Source organism: Oncorhynchus gorbuscha, linkage group LG23 (genome assembly GCF_021184085.1).
Source record: "Oncorhynchus gorbuscha isolate QuinsamMale2020 ecotype Even-year linkage group LG23, OgorEven_v1.0, whole genome shotgun sequence".
Classification (NCBI taxonomy): Eukaryota; Metazoa; Chordata; class Actinopteri; order Salmoniformes; family Salmonidae; genus Oncorhynchus; species Oncorhynchus gorbuscha.
The window spans coordinates 34,653,089-34,666,970 of record NC_060195.1 but is presented as its reverse complement, the minus strand read 5'-3'; the positions used below and the strand labels follow the sequence as shown (position 1 = coordinate 34,666,970).

Genomic DNA, 13,882 nt, shown 5'->3' with positions numbered 1-13,882 from the left:
TTTACATTCAATTTCATTTACAAAATAATTTTGACAAAAATAAACACTATTTCTATAAAAAGTGAATTAGGCCTGCCTGAAAATGTGATGCTTCAATCATAAAGACACATCCAGATTTCAGTCTGGCAGGTGGCTCACCTTAATTATGGCTGTTCTCCACCTCCCTGTGCAGTTCTTCATCACCTCACATGAGTAGCTCATGTGACGCCAAGATTACAGCTGTCATTGTGACATCTGACTGGAACATTAGCTCGCTGGCTAGCAAGATAATGGTTACGTTAGCTACTTAGTTATATTATTTGTATTTTTAATGCCTTGTTACATTGAAACCTGGACCTGTCTGTCTCAAATGGGAAATGTGAGTTCATAGCTACTTTTTTCAAAATTGGGAGCACACTCTGGGTAGCCTAGCTAGCTAGGTAGCTGTCAACAGGTGTACAGTGTTTCCTCCGACACATTGGTGCGGCTGGCTTCTGGGTTAAGCGAGCATTGTGTCAAGAAGCAGTACGGCTTGGCGGGGTCGTGTTCCAGAGGACGCACAGCTCTCGACCTTCGCCTCTCCTGAGTCCTTACAGGAGTTGCAGTGATGGGACAAGACTGTAACTACCAATTGGATATCACGAAACTGGGGAGAAAAAGGGCAACAAAAAATCAATTATAATATACATTATTAAAAAAAGAGATAATTTGCCCTTATTAAAAAACGGCAGATAATCTTCCATCAATGGATGTCAACTTATTATCTGGTTCATAATAGTTCACTGTTTGCTGATCTACGTTTCATCATTGGAGAGGCCACTAAACTCTCATGGCCATTGTTTTTTTGTGGTTGTCACCTCCACCTTTCTCTCCAAAGTGTTACTCTTCGCATTGTGTGTGTGCTTCACACCTTCTATGTGAGTCACTGTACAGATAAAGTTTAGGCTTGGTGTTCTTACTTTACAGTTATGTTGTTTAGTAAATTTAGTCAACTGTAATTCTGGGTGTCTTACAACAATATATCCCTTTATTTTAGTCACCAGAGAGTGGAGGATGCAGAGGATTTGGATGATGACGTTTGGGAGCCACCCCTCCCCAGCAAGCTCCCCTTCCAGTCAAGATCTTCACCCCCCACTGCTATGTCAATCATCCCATCTGATGGCTCTACATCCACCACTCGACAAAGACCCCACTCCTCTTCAACCACCCCACTGCAGGCCTTGGCACCACTCCCCTCTCTGCAAGATCATCTGGAGGTGCGGGGGCAGGGAGGAGATCTATGCCTCAACAGAGAAGAGGGAGAGGCAGTGGAAGCAGCACAACAGAGGGAGATAAAACTGAGGACAGGTGGAATACGGTCCTTGAAGATGATGAGGAGCCATAACAATTTAGGTTTAAACCCAAAGGACCTGAAGGTCCAGTTGGTTAGTGATGAAACATACACCCCCTTACAGCTGTTTGAGCTCTACTTTACCACCTCTGTACTAGGAACACAAATGAGTAATACCAACAAGTATGGGGACAAGAAGCATCAGGGGGGAAGGAAGATGTCCTGGAAACCTGTCATCATGGGTGACATGCTCAACTACATTTCCTTGGTGATTTACATGGGACTGGTAAAGGTATCAAGAGTAGTTGACAACTAGAGTCCCCACTCTACCGGTGCCAGTTCCCCACCTCCATCATGAGTGAAAACCGATTATTGGCCATCAACCGTACTCTTCACATGAGTGACCCACAAAAGGATCAGGAGAATGACCAAGAAGAAGGGGACTGCAGGGTATGATCGTCTTGCAAGTGTCAATCCCCTTTATCATGACATGGTGGAGGCATGCAAAACGTACTACCAGCCTGCTTAAAATCAATCTACCACACCCACAGGTATGGGCCTTAGTTATCTCTGTCATGCAGCTGATAGACTTGTCCTTACTTGGAAGTGGGTACAAGCTCTTTGTGGATAATTTTTATACTCCTCCCATGCTTTTCATATACCTCTTGAAAAAAGAAAATAGGGGCTTGTGGCACCATTCGTCCTAACAGAACCGGTTTCCCCAGGACCAAGGTAAACGACATGACAAAGACATCGGAGAGGGGGACCATACGTTGGATCAAGACTGACAAGCTGCTTTTTGTGACATGGAAGGACACTAGGGAATATAACCATGCTCACCACACAGCATAAGGCATTCAATAACAACCATGTCTCAAGGAGGGTGTAAAATGCCAATGGGGCATGGGTGAAGAAGAATGTCCCCATTCCTGTTTCTATGAAGGACTACAATGCCAGCTTGGGCAGTGTCAAACTTTCTGATACTCTGATAGGCTACTACCAGGTCCTCCACAAGACCAGAAAGTGGTATAATACTTTTTTTTACCACTTTGTGGACATTGCTACAGTAAATTCAGTAGGGCTCCTGAGTGGCACAGCATTCTAAGGCACTTCATCTCAGTGCTAGAGGCATCACTACAGACACCCTGGTTTAAATCCAGGCTGTATCACAACCAGCCGGGATTGGGAGTCCCATAGGGCAGTGCACAATTGGCCAAGCGTCATCCGGGTTTGGCCAGTGTAGGCCATCATTGTAAATAAGAATTTGTTCTTAACTGGCTTGGCTAGTTAAATAAATCTCCACAAGCAGATGGCCAAAGCAAAAGGTCAAACCCCTCTCTCCCAGTTGGCCTTCCTAGAGCAGCTGGTATTGGTAATGGCTGAATTGGGGGCCCAAAGCAACCTTACAAACATCACAATACCCCCCAATCAAGGTGAGCTCCACTATCCAACACACATGCCAAATGCCAAAGAAAGAACTACAAGCATTGCACAAAACACAGGGGTACAGAAATTGTGAAATGCCAGTTTTCTTTTTGTTTCCTGGCAGAGAGGGACTGCTTCAAAGACTATCACGACGTGCACAAGCTATGGTGAAAGTGAAATCTAATCATCAACACCTTGCCTGTTGTGGACAGGCAAAACGGTCAAAACCAGTTCAGAGTCCAAAAGGTAGGGCAGGCAGAATCAAGGTCAGGGCCGGCAGGATGATCAGGCGGGTGGAATGTAGTCCAGAGTCAGGCAGGGGTCAAAACCTATCAAAAAGAGAATTTTCAAAAGGAGTACGGGAAAAACACACTGGTTGACTTGACTAACATACAAGATGAACTGGCACAGAGAGACAGGAAACACAGGGATAAATACACTGGGGAAAATAAGTGACACCTGGAGAGGGTGGAGAAAATCACAGGTGAAACAGACCCAGCACCTCTCCTCCGGGCCATAACCTTCCCAGTCAACCAGGTACCCCTGCCCCATGGTCAAACCTTCAGGAGGCGTCTCACCGTATACGCTGGCTGGCCACCGATAACCCTGGGGGAGGGAAGGCCTGGAAACAGAAGACAAAGGACAGTGAGACACAGACTTAATCCTAGACACATGGAAGCTAGGGTGAATACGGAGGGTACAGGGTAACACAAGACGGACATCAGTGGAACTCAGGACTCTGGAGATGGGAAAAGAACCAATGAAATGAGGGGACAGTTTGCGGACTCTACCTGAATGGCCAGGTCCCGTGTGGACAGCCATACCCTCTGCCCAATGTGGTAGTGGGGATCTGGGATCCAGCGACGGTCCGCTTGTCGATGATACCTGGAGTTGGTCTTGAGAATAGCCACACTGGCTCTTCTCCAGGTACGTCGACAGCGGCGGTCAACATCTGGGCCGAGGGTATGCTGACCTTCTGCTCTTGTTCAGGGAAGAGTGGAGGCTGATACCCTGAGGAAAACACTTGAAATGTGGGAGTCCCATTGCAGACCTGGGAAGAGCGTTCCGGGCATGGTTGAGACCAGGCACCTTAAGTTGGTCTCCAGGTCTTGGACTGACCGTTAGCTTGGGGATGGAATCCGGATGACAGGCTGGCCGACGACCCAATAAGGGTGCAGAATGCCTTCCAGAACTGAGACGAGAACTGAGGACCCCGATCAGAGACCATGTCTACAGTGAGTCCATGGATCCGGAAGACATGCTGCACCATAAGCTGGGCCGTCTCCTTGGCAGCAGGTAGTTTGGGGAGAGGGATGAAATGGGCAGCCTTGGAGAACTGGTCGACTACTGTCAGAATGACAGTGTTGCCATCAGATGGAGGGAGCCCAGTGACAAAGTCCAGAGATATATGAGACCAGGGGCAATGAGGAACCAGTAGTGGTTGGAGGAGGCCAGAAGGAGTTTGCCGTGGAGTCTTGTTTTGAGCACACACAGTGCATGCGATGACAAAGGCAGAGACATCAGGGACCGTTGTGGGCCACCAGAAACGCTGTTGAAGGAAGGCTAGTGTATGACGAGACCCTAAATGACAGGTCAGCCTGGAGGAATGAGCCCATTCCAGGACCCGGGACCGGACTGGATTAGGGACAAACAGACGGTTAGCCGGGCCCTCTTCGGGTCCAGGCTGGGAGCATTGTGCATCGCGGACCAGGTTCTCAATACCCCAATCCACAGTGGCAGCAAGGCATGAGGTAGGGAGAATGGTTTCAGAGGTCAAGGGTTTGGCAGAGGAACTGTATAGGCGGGAGAGTGTGTCAGGCTTCACATTGTTTGACCCTGGGCGGTAGCAGATGGTGAAGTTAAATCTGGTGAACAGGAGCGCCTACCGGGCCTGCCTGGAGTTGAGGCTCTTGGCTGTACGGAGATATTCCAGGTTTTTACGGTCGGTCCAGCCAGAGCCTCCACTCTTCCAACGCCATCTTCACCGCCTGGAGTTCTCGGTTGCCAACATCGTAGTTCCTTTCAGCAGGATTGAGACGATGGGACAGGAAGGCACAGGGATGAAGCTTCTGGTCCTGGGCAGATCACTGGGACAGGATGTCCCCCACTCAAACATCCGAAGCATCTATTTCCACCACAAATTGACGTGAGGGGCCCGGATGGATGAGGATGGGTGCTGTTGTGAACCGATGCTTCAGGTCTACAAAGGCTTTGTCGACAGCTGGAGACCATTTGAACGGTACCTTGGGAGAGGTGAGTGCCGAGAGGGGGGCCCTGGACGTTGGTTGAGGCCAATCCACCACTGCTTTAACCTTTCCAGGATCCATCTGAACATTGCCCTCAGCAATGACATATCCCAGAAAGGTGATTGTAGAGCGGTGGATCTCACACTTCTCGGCTTTCACGAACAGTTGGTTCTCCAGGAGGAGCTGAAGGATCTGTCTGACATGAAGAACATGTTCTTGTGCAGATTGGGAATTAAACAGGATGTCCTCAAGGTACACGGACACAAACCGGTTTAGCATGTCCCAAAGCACATCATTGACCAAAGCCTGGAAAACAGCAGTTGGTGAGTCCAAATGGCATGACCTGGAACTCATAATGTCCACTGGCTGTGTTGAAGGCTGTCTTCCACTCATCCCTCTCACCTATCCGAACCAGGTGGTAGGCATTTCGAAGGTCCAACTTGGAAAATATAGTGGCCCCCTGGTGAGGTTCAAACGCCGAGGAGAGGTAGGGGGTAACGATTCTTGACAGTAATGTCATTAAGTCCCCGGTAGTCAATGCACGGACGCAGGGTCTTGCCTCTCCACAAAGAAAAACCCTGCGCCGGCAGGAGATGCAGATTGATGGACGGCCCGAGTGGCCAGGGACTCCTCTATGTACTCCTCCATAGCTTTGGTCTTTGGTCCAGACAGAGAATACAATCGACCCCGAGGTGGTGTAGTGCCTGGGAGAAGATCAATGGCACAATCAGAAGGACGGTGCGGGGGAAGGGAAGTAGCACATGCCTTACTGAACACTTCCAGGAGGTCATAGTATTCTGTGGGGATAGCAGAGACATCCACAGTCTTGCTAACATCCAGAGGAAGACGACATGAGGAAGGCTGTGCTGCTTTAAAGCAGTGGGAATGGCAAAATGGGCTCCAAATCAGGATGGAGCTTGTGGTACAATCAATCATCGGATTGTGCTTTTGAAGCCAGGAAAATCCCAAAACAACTGGAACATGGGGAGATGTAATGAGGAAGAACTGTATTGTCTCACTGTGGTTACCAGAAACTGGTAATTGAATGGGCACAGTACTATGGGTGACTTCCCCTATAGAGCTGCCGTCCAGTGCCTTAGCATCCATGGGCACAGAGAGAGGCTGAGTGGGAATACCAAGCTCCGAAGCTATCGTGGCATCCATAAGACATTCATCAGCCCCAGAGTCAATGAGCACTCGGAGAAACTTAGATTGGTGTCCCCACAGCACAAGAGCAAAAAGGGGTGTGCGGGTGATGGGAAATAGGGAACTCCCAGTCTGACTCACCATAGTACTGGTACCCTCTAGAGACAAGGGTTTCCTAATAGGGCAGGTAGCTATAAAATGTCCTGCCCCTCCACAGTACAGACAACAGTTATTATTCATCCTATGTGAGCGCTCCCAAACTGATAGCCTAGTTCTTCACAACTGCATAAGCTCAGGAGTATCCAACTCACCCGTCGAAGATTCACGAGAGAGCTCAGGTGGCCTCGACTCCTCTCAGAAGAGCTGCCTTCGGAAACTTCCGGATTCCATAGGAGGTGAACATGCCATATCGGGTGCACAAGTGTTCCCGAGACCAGACCTCCTCTCACCCTTGTGTTCCCTTAGACGTCCATCAATTTTACTGATTAAGGCGATAAGGGAGTCTAGGTACACCGGCAGTTCCCGAGCAACTAGCTCATCCTTAACCTCCTCAGATAATCCGTGCAGAAAAGTATCGAAAAGAGACTCCGGATTCCAGGCATTCTCGGCGGCCAACGTGCGAAAGTCCACCGTGTAGTCTGCAACACTACGGAAGTTTTGACGTAAGTCAAGCAGTTTGCTGGCCACCTGTCTCCTGGATACCGGAAACTCAAAAACCTCTCACCTCTGCCATGAATTTCTCCAAATGCCCGCAAATGCCAGATTGTTGTTCCCAAACTGCCGTAGCCCAGGACAGCGCCCTTCCCGACATAATCGTAATTATATACGCCATCTTCAATCAGTCTGAAGAAAACATAGATGGCTGTAGCTCAAAGATAAGCGAGCACTGAGAAAGAAAACACCGGCAGGTACCAGGATTCCCCGAATATCGCTCTGGAGGAGGAAAGCGGGGTTTACCGGGTGTCGGGATAGGCTGTACCAACTCACCACAGATACAGAAAAAAATACTGGGTGATTGGGATTTATCAGAGGTGGCAAACAGTCTCTGAGCTAACTCCCTGATTTGCTTCATAATAGCCTTTAACCCACGTGGTGGCATTCCGTCAAGGAACTGAGCCCTTCCAAAAGGCCCTGTAGCAACTGCTGAGGTCTCCCAATGGTGGCTCCCTGCAGGGAGACAGCGTGGCAGAGCTGGTCAAAGTCTGCTGGGTCTGTCATGGCCAGTTCGTCCTATCATGACACAAGGCGAGACCCAGATGCAGACACAGGAGGCAGATGGTTGGAGTATTACAATATTTATTAATCCAATAGGGGAAGGCAAGAGAATTGTCATGGACAGGCAAAACGGTAAAAACCAGTTCAGAGTCCAAAAGGTACCGAATGGCAGGCAGAATCAAGGTCAGGGCAGGCAGAATCAAGGTCAGGGCAGGCAGGATGATCAGGCAGGTGGAAAATAAGCGACACCTGGTGGGGGTGGAGACAATCACAGGGACAAGTGAAACAGATCAGGGCCTGACAGTAACCAAGTTTGTGTTTGATGATGGTCAAAGATCAAAGTTTAAAAAATAAAGTCAGGTTTCGAATCCAGGCTCTGTTGCAGCTGGCCGCGACATGGAGGCTCATGGGGCAGCACACAATTGGCCCAGTGTCGTCCATGTTAGGGGAGGGTTTGGCCGGCAGGGATTTTCTTGTCCCATCACGCACTAGCGACTCCTGTGGCAGGCAGGGCGCAGTGCACGCTGACATGGTCGCCAGGTGTATTGTGTTTCCTCCGACACATTGGTGCGGCTGGCTTCCGGGTTAAGTGGGCATTGTGTCAAGAAGCAGTACGGGTGGGTTGTGTTTTGGAGGACGCACAGCTCTCGACCTTCGCCTTTCCCGAGTTCGTACGGGAGTTGGAGCGATGAGACTGTAACTACCAATTGGATACCACGAAATTGAGGAGAAAAAGGGGTATTTTTAAAAATAAATAAAACATAACAAAATGTAAGCTTGAATGACACAGTGTTGTTACAGTTAATGCTGGTTTGTCTGAGGCTGATGCCGTGAAGGTGTTTGTGCACATGCAATATACACACACTCTCATTCAAATGCACACGTGCACATACACGGACACACATGTAAATAGTGCCATACATGCACTCAAACATATTCAGTTGGCCTTACTGTTATGATTTTTGTTATCCTTGATGTCTTGTTTTTTGCATTGTTGTTTTCTGTTTTCCCTTTGTCTCTCTTTTGTTCATTTTGTTGGTTGTTGGTGCATTGGGGGCGGTCTTGGGGGGTGTGGAATTCATTTAGTTTAACAATTCAAGGGGAGGGTGGGTCTCGGATGGTTGAGGGGCAGCTATTCGGGAAGTGTGAGGAGGATCTTGGAGGGCTGGTGGCTGGGATCTTCGGCCGGTGGCTGATGGATCGCTGGTTCGGGTCCCTGTTTTTGACCTTGTGGGAGATCTTTCGACGTGCCCTTGAGCAGGGCGTTGAACCTTGTTGCTTCTGTGTGTCGCTCTGGATGGGAGGCTCTTAGATGACTAATGTGATGTAGTTGTTGAGCGGCTTCACTGCAAGTATATTGTATATTTTAAATATTCCATAATATACAGTGGGGCAAAAAAGTATTTAGTCAGCCACCAATTGTGCACGTTCTCCCACTTAAAAAGATGAAAGAGGCCTGTAATTTCTATCATAGGTACACTTCAACTATGACGGACAAAATGAGAAATAAAATCCAGAAAATCACATTGTAGGATTTTTAATGAATATATTTGCAAATTATGGTGGAAAATAAGTATTTGGTCAATAACAAAAGTTTATCTCAATACTTTATATACCCTCAATACTTTGTGATGTCTGTCCTTCCATCGCCTCGGGAAGTAAGTTGGCTGTATAATGTCTTCAAACTCTGGTCAAATAATGTTATGGAATATATCATGTGAATTCAGTATTATGGCAGAGTCTTATGGCAGAAATTTGAGAAGATTATCAGCTCTCTTATCTACTGTAGTCATCATAGGGTATAGTTTGACATATTGAAGCTTACTTTGACAGCAAGACTTATGAAGTTATCAGTAAGATGGGTTATTTTTTTCAATCTAGCCAAGTTCTTCCTGTCTCGCTGGCCATCTGTAAAGAAATAAGAATTTGGAGTTTTGTGTAATTACAGTGACACAGACAGGGCAGAGGTGTATTTCATGTGAGACGATTCACTGACAGGATATGTTTGCGCATAGCGCCCTCTATTGGATTATCAGGCTCACATGAGCAGGGTTGCCATGTTCGCGGTTATCCTGAAATTGGGCTACTTTGAAAATGATGTCGCGGATGAAAATGTATTAGTTGCAGGTTTTTGGGCTACTTGAATGTTGCAGTTTCTCTTTAAAAAAAGTATTCCACTGTGACTTGCTGCTGCTGACTATCAGGCAAGTGGAAATAGCCTATTAATGTATATTCCATTGTAGGCTACCATTCGAGACAATAAATATGTTGAAATGACATTATCACCGGAGGCATTGCAAATCAATTTGTGCCACTTGTGTATCCTACCTGGAGCTGGCAAACTGATCAAATAAATAGCCTATAACTTCAATGTATTGCTGTTGCAGCCTTGTGTTATTATGCAATTATTAATGGCTATGTTTAGTTAATTCAATTGGAAGTTATCAAACCTCTATCGCAATTGCCGATCAGTTGTTCGAACGCATTAGATTGAAGGTAACAGTCAATCAGATAAAAATAAATAAACTAGAGATGGATTCACAATCCAGCACGTACATCAATGTTAGGATTATTTTGAACTAAAGGCATATAGCTTTAAATTACTGATGTACCGGCTCAAGATAACTATCTCTCTCGTGCTATAACTTTGAAGTGGATTGTCCAACAATCTGTAAAAGTGTGAGGCCAGTTCCTTTTGGTTGAGATAAATAGACATTTACCCAGCTTCTCGCTCTTCTGCTCTTGAATGGCTTGGGTGGGAGTTTTATATCAATTGAAGGACTCCCAAGTTCTCAATTTACAGTACTATATAATGCATTACCATTTCATCTTGCTGTCTCCACTCAGGAGTGACATAGCTGCTAGAGTCAGAGGTTCCTCTGGAAGCCTCCAAGAACTTTGGGTACAGTAGAACTGCTGAAAAAAGTGAGGTGTGATATGTGCGTAGTCTGTTTGTGTTGTGATATAAGTCACAACTGTCCCAGGCTAAGAACTTCTCAGAGGCTCTGGAGTGGTATTTACTACTCTATGAGTTTCTACAGATGGAGCCCAACCTTTCTACAGATGGAGTCCAACCTGCAGGAAGCAGGACGCCTCCTGTCTGTTTGTTGTGATATAAGTAATTTTCCTGTCCCAGGCTAAGAACTTCTCAGAGACTCTGGAGTGGTATTACTACTATTATGGGTTTCTACAGATGGAGCCCAACCTGCAGGAAGCAGGACGGCTCCTGCTGGACAAGGTGACTCAATACTGTGACAACACATACACACAGCATGTTGTAATGGTTACGTAAGAGATCATCAACGAGGGGCTATGCGTTCTATATGTAGCCGATGTGAAATGCTAGCTAGTTAGCGGTGGTGCGCGCTAGTGGCGTTTCAATCGGTGACGTCACTTGCTCTGAGACCTTGAAGTAGTGGTTCCCCTTGCTCTGCAAGGGCCGCGGCTTTTGTGGAGCGATGGGTAACGATGCTTCGAGGGTGACTGTTGACGTGTGCAGAGTGTCCCTGGTTCGCGGGGACGGACGTAAAGTTACATATAGAAAAACATTCACGACGTGGAAGGTGCTTTCCACAACGTGGTAGTGTAGTGGAAGTAACCTTCCACGCAGTTGTATTATTTTCCAGAGAACGCATAGAGCCCCGAGTTGATTATCCCTTTTATACCATGGCTACAATTTAACACATTTGTCGCTAGAAATGTGTTCATTTGTCATTTGTCCGTATAAATGTGTTCAACATCCACTGAAGTAGCTAGAAAGTTTAATAGAGAGCTGCAGTGGTTGCTGTGGTAACCAAACAAACAGACTTGCTAGTTTAGAGAACCAAACCATCCGTCCAAAAAGCATCTCAAACATAGAACATGTAAGAATGAACTATAGCCATTGAATTCTACCGTGCAAATATACAGTACATTATAGGGAAATAATACACATTCTAGAATGCCCTTCAAGTCGATCAGAAGCGAGTATTTAACAATGCCATGATATAAATATGCAATAAGGCATGAGGGGGTGTGGTATATGGGTCAATATACCACGGCTAAGGGCCGTTCTTAGGCAGACGCAACGGAGTGCCTGGACACAGCCCTTAGCCGTGGTATTTTGTCCATATATCACAAACCCCTGAGGTGCCTTATTGCTATTATAAACGTGTTACCAACGTAATTAGAGCAGTAAAAATATATGTTTTGTCATACCCATGGTATACGGTCTGATATACCATGGCTTTCAGCCAATCAGCATTCAAGGCTCGAACCACCCAGTTTCTAATGTATAGTGATCTTTCTGTGTGTACTTTGTGCATCCCTAAGTGTGCGTGTGTGTCAGGCCAAAGAAGCCATAGAGGAGGCAGAGAGACATGATCCAAACAGCATCTTCACTCAGTTCAGTGTTTACAAGATTGCTGTCCTGGATAACAATGTGGAGGAAGATAACAGCATATTACATGTGTGTTGAGCTTTCGAGTTTTGGGATTGACTACATGTATCCAGGCCCTCTGTACTGCTCAGTCTGAAAACCTGTTTCTATCAGCTTCAGGGGCAGTGAAGGCCATCGGGACTCTGGCCCAAGGTCCTGTGACTAGCGAGGACAGACTGCTGTTGACTAAGAACGCTGACTCCAACCACCCTCAGTCTGGCTGCTCAAATCGCTCTGGAGGTGTGTCCCCATTACTGACCTACCTCTGGGAAGTATGGTGAAAATGTTGGTGATTATGGTGATGATAATGATGATGACAATTCTTGAAGGAGAACATACCCACCATCGTCATCATGAACAACAGGACACAGCCACGAAGGCTCTGGAGAGTTTGCGTGAAAACTCAAAAGATGAAGCTCAGGTTGTCACTGCTCTCAGGACAGTTACTAACACACAAAATCAGTGAACTCCTGTCCAGCAAGATCGGAACACTTCATGTGACTCGTAATACATACAGTACGTTATCATAAACATGAGATAAGCTACAATGACAGTTGATTGTGGCCATTTGTGTCACCAGTCTCCCACCATAAATGCATTATAAAGCATGCCAGCATTTCGCTACACCAGCGATAACATCCGCTAAACATGCATATGTGACAAATAAACTGTGATTTGATGACACATGGTGCTGTGCAAGGTTTCAGTGAGGTTTCACTGTCTCCCAGATCCACTGACCTACATCTTCCTCTTTCTCCTGTGAAATATGTGCCTCTCAGTACAGTGTTAGTAGGTGAAAGGAACTAGGTCCCCAGTCCTCCTCATCGCTGTCTTTTATAGGCATTTGGTTCGACTGGTGCCATCAGCAATAGAAGAAGCCAGTGAGGAGACAAAGCAAGATTGATGAGATATCGTTAAACATGATGAATTATACAATGGTGTTTAAATGCTTAATTTCTACCAGGAGTGTGACATTTAAATACATTTGGGATTGTTAATGTTTAAAAAAAATCCCTAACCCCAAATTCAGTTTCTTAAAAATAAAAAATAAATGAAAATCAGTGCCAAAAATCAAACAACCACTAACAGGTCTCGATCATCATCATAAAGGCTAAACATTTTTTAAACAAATAATACTAAAATGCTGTAAATAAGAGAAATGATTTGCCAAAGATATAAAGCGCTCCGCACATCATCTTCGTTAACAGTTGGGGAAAATGGCAGACCGTGAAACAGGGCAGCGACAGCAGCGAAGTCCTGTCGGGAAATACTCAGAGAAGTTAAATAAGAAGAAGATGATGAAATGCAAACTTTGCGAGGTGGGATTGAGCTCCAGTGGCAGTACAGGCGCCAACGTGAAAGGGAGGCACAGGGAGACCCAACGCGTTGCTGGCTGCAGTACGATAAGGGACGGAGTGAGAAAATCACAGCGCTGACTACAGAAATGATTGCAGTTGATATGCAGCCATTGTTAATGGTAGAGGATGTCGGCTTCAATGCCCTAATGGCATATAGAGGCCATGTCGGAAAAAAAAGGCCCTGGTGGAGAAATGGTACAATGATTGCTCTGCAAGTATCACAGCTCACCCCTGGGCCTAGCATGGCTGTGGAGCAGCAGAAAACAGAGGGAGGCCAACTGGTTCACTAGCATGGCTGTGGAGCAGCAGAAAACAGAGGGAGGCCAACTGGTTCACTAGCATGGATGTGGAGCAGCGGTAAACAGAGGGAGGCCAACTGGTTCACTAGCATGGATGTGGAGCAGCAGCAAACAGAGGGAGGCCAACTGGTTCACTAGCATGGCTGTGGAGCAGCAGCAAACAGAGGGAGGTCAACTGGTTCACTAGCATGGCTGTGGAGCAGCAGCAAACAGAGGGAGGCCAACTGGTTCACTAGCATGGATGTGGAGCAGCAGTAAACAGAGGGAGGCCAACTGGTTCACTAGCATGGCTGTGGAGCAGCAGAAAACAGAGGGAGGCCAACTGGTTCACTAGCATGGCTGTGGAGCAGCAGAAAACAGAGGGAGGCCAACTGGTTCACTAGCATGGCTGTGGAGCAGCAGAAAACAGAGGGAGGCCAACTGGTTCACTAGCATGGCTGTGGAGGCAGCAGCAAACAGAGGGAGGC

At 46.8% G+C, this 13,882-nt stretch overlaps 2 long non-coding RNA genes across 2 annotated transcripts in view; both read right to left on the bottom strand.

Moving 5' to 3' along the window:
* Window positions 1-591: 591 nt before the first annotated feature.
* Window positions 592-8,445, bottom strand: LOC124011638. Its single transcript, XR_006834604.1, has 3 exons — window positions 8,293-8,445; window positions 3,313-3,356; window positions 592-3,063 (listed from the first exon to the last, which is right to left on the bottom strand). It is a non-coding gene; the product is annotated as an uncharacterized LOC124011638 (long non-coding RNA).
* Window positions 8,446-8,547: 102 nt separating this feature from the next.
* LOC124011649 overlaps window positions 8,548-13,882 on the bottom strand; it is a 20,057-nt gene continuing 14,722 nt past the window's right edge. The window contains exons 2-3 of the long non-coding RNA XR_006834606.1: window positions 8,958-9,249; window positions 8,548-8,687 (exon numbers count right to left, since the gene is read on the bottom strand). This is a non-coding gene — a long non-coding RNA (uncharacterized LOC124011649). The remainder of the gene's footprint in view (window positions 8,688-8,957; window positions 9,250-13,882) is intronic.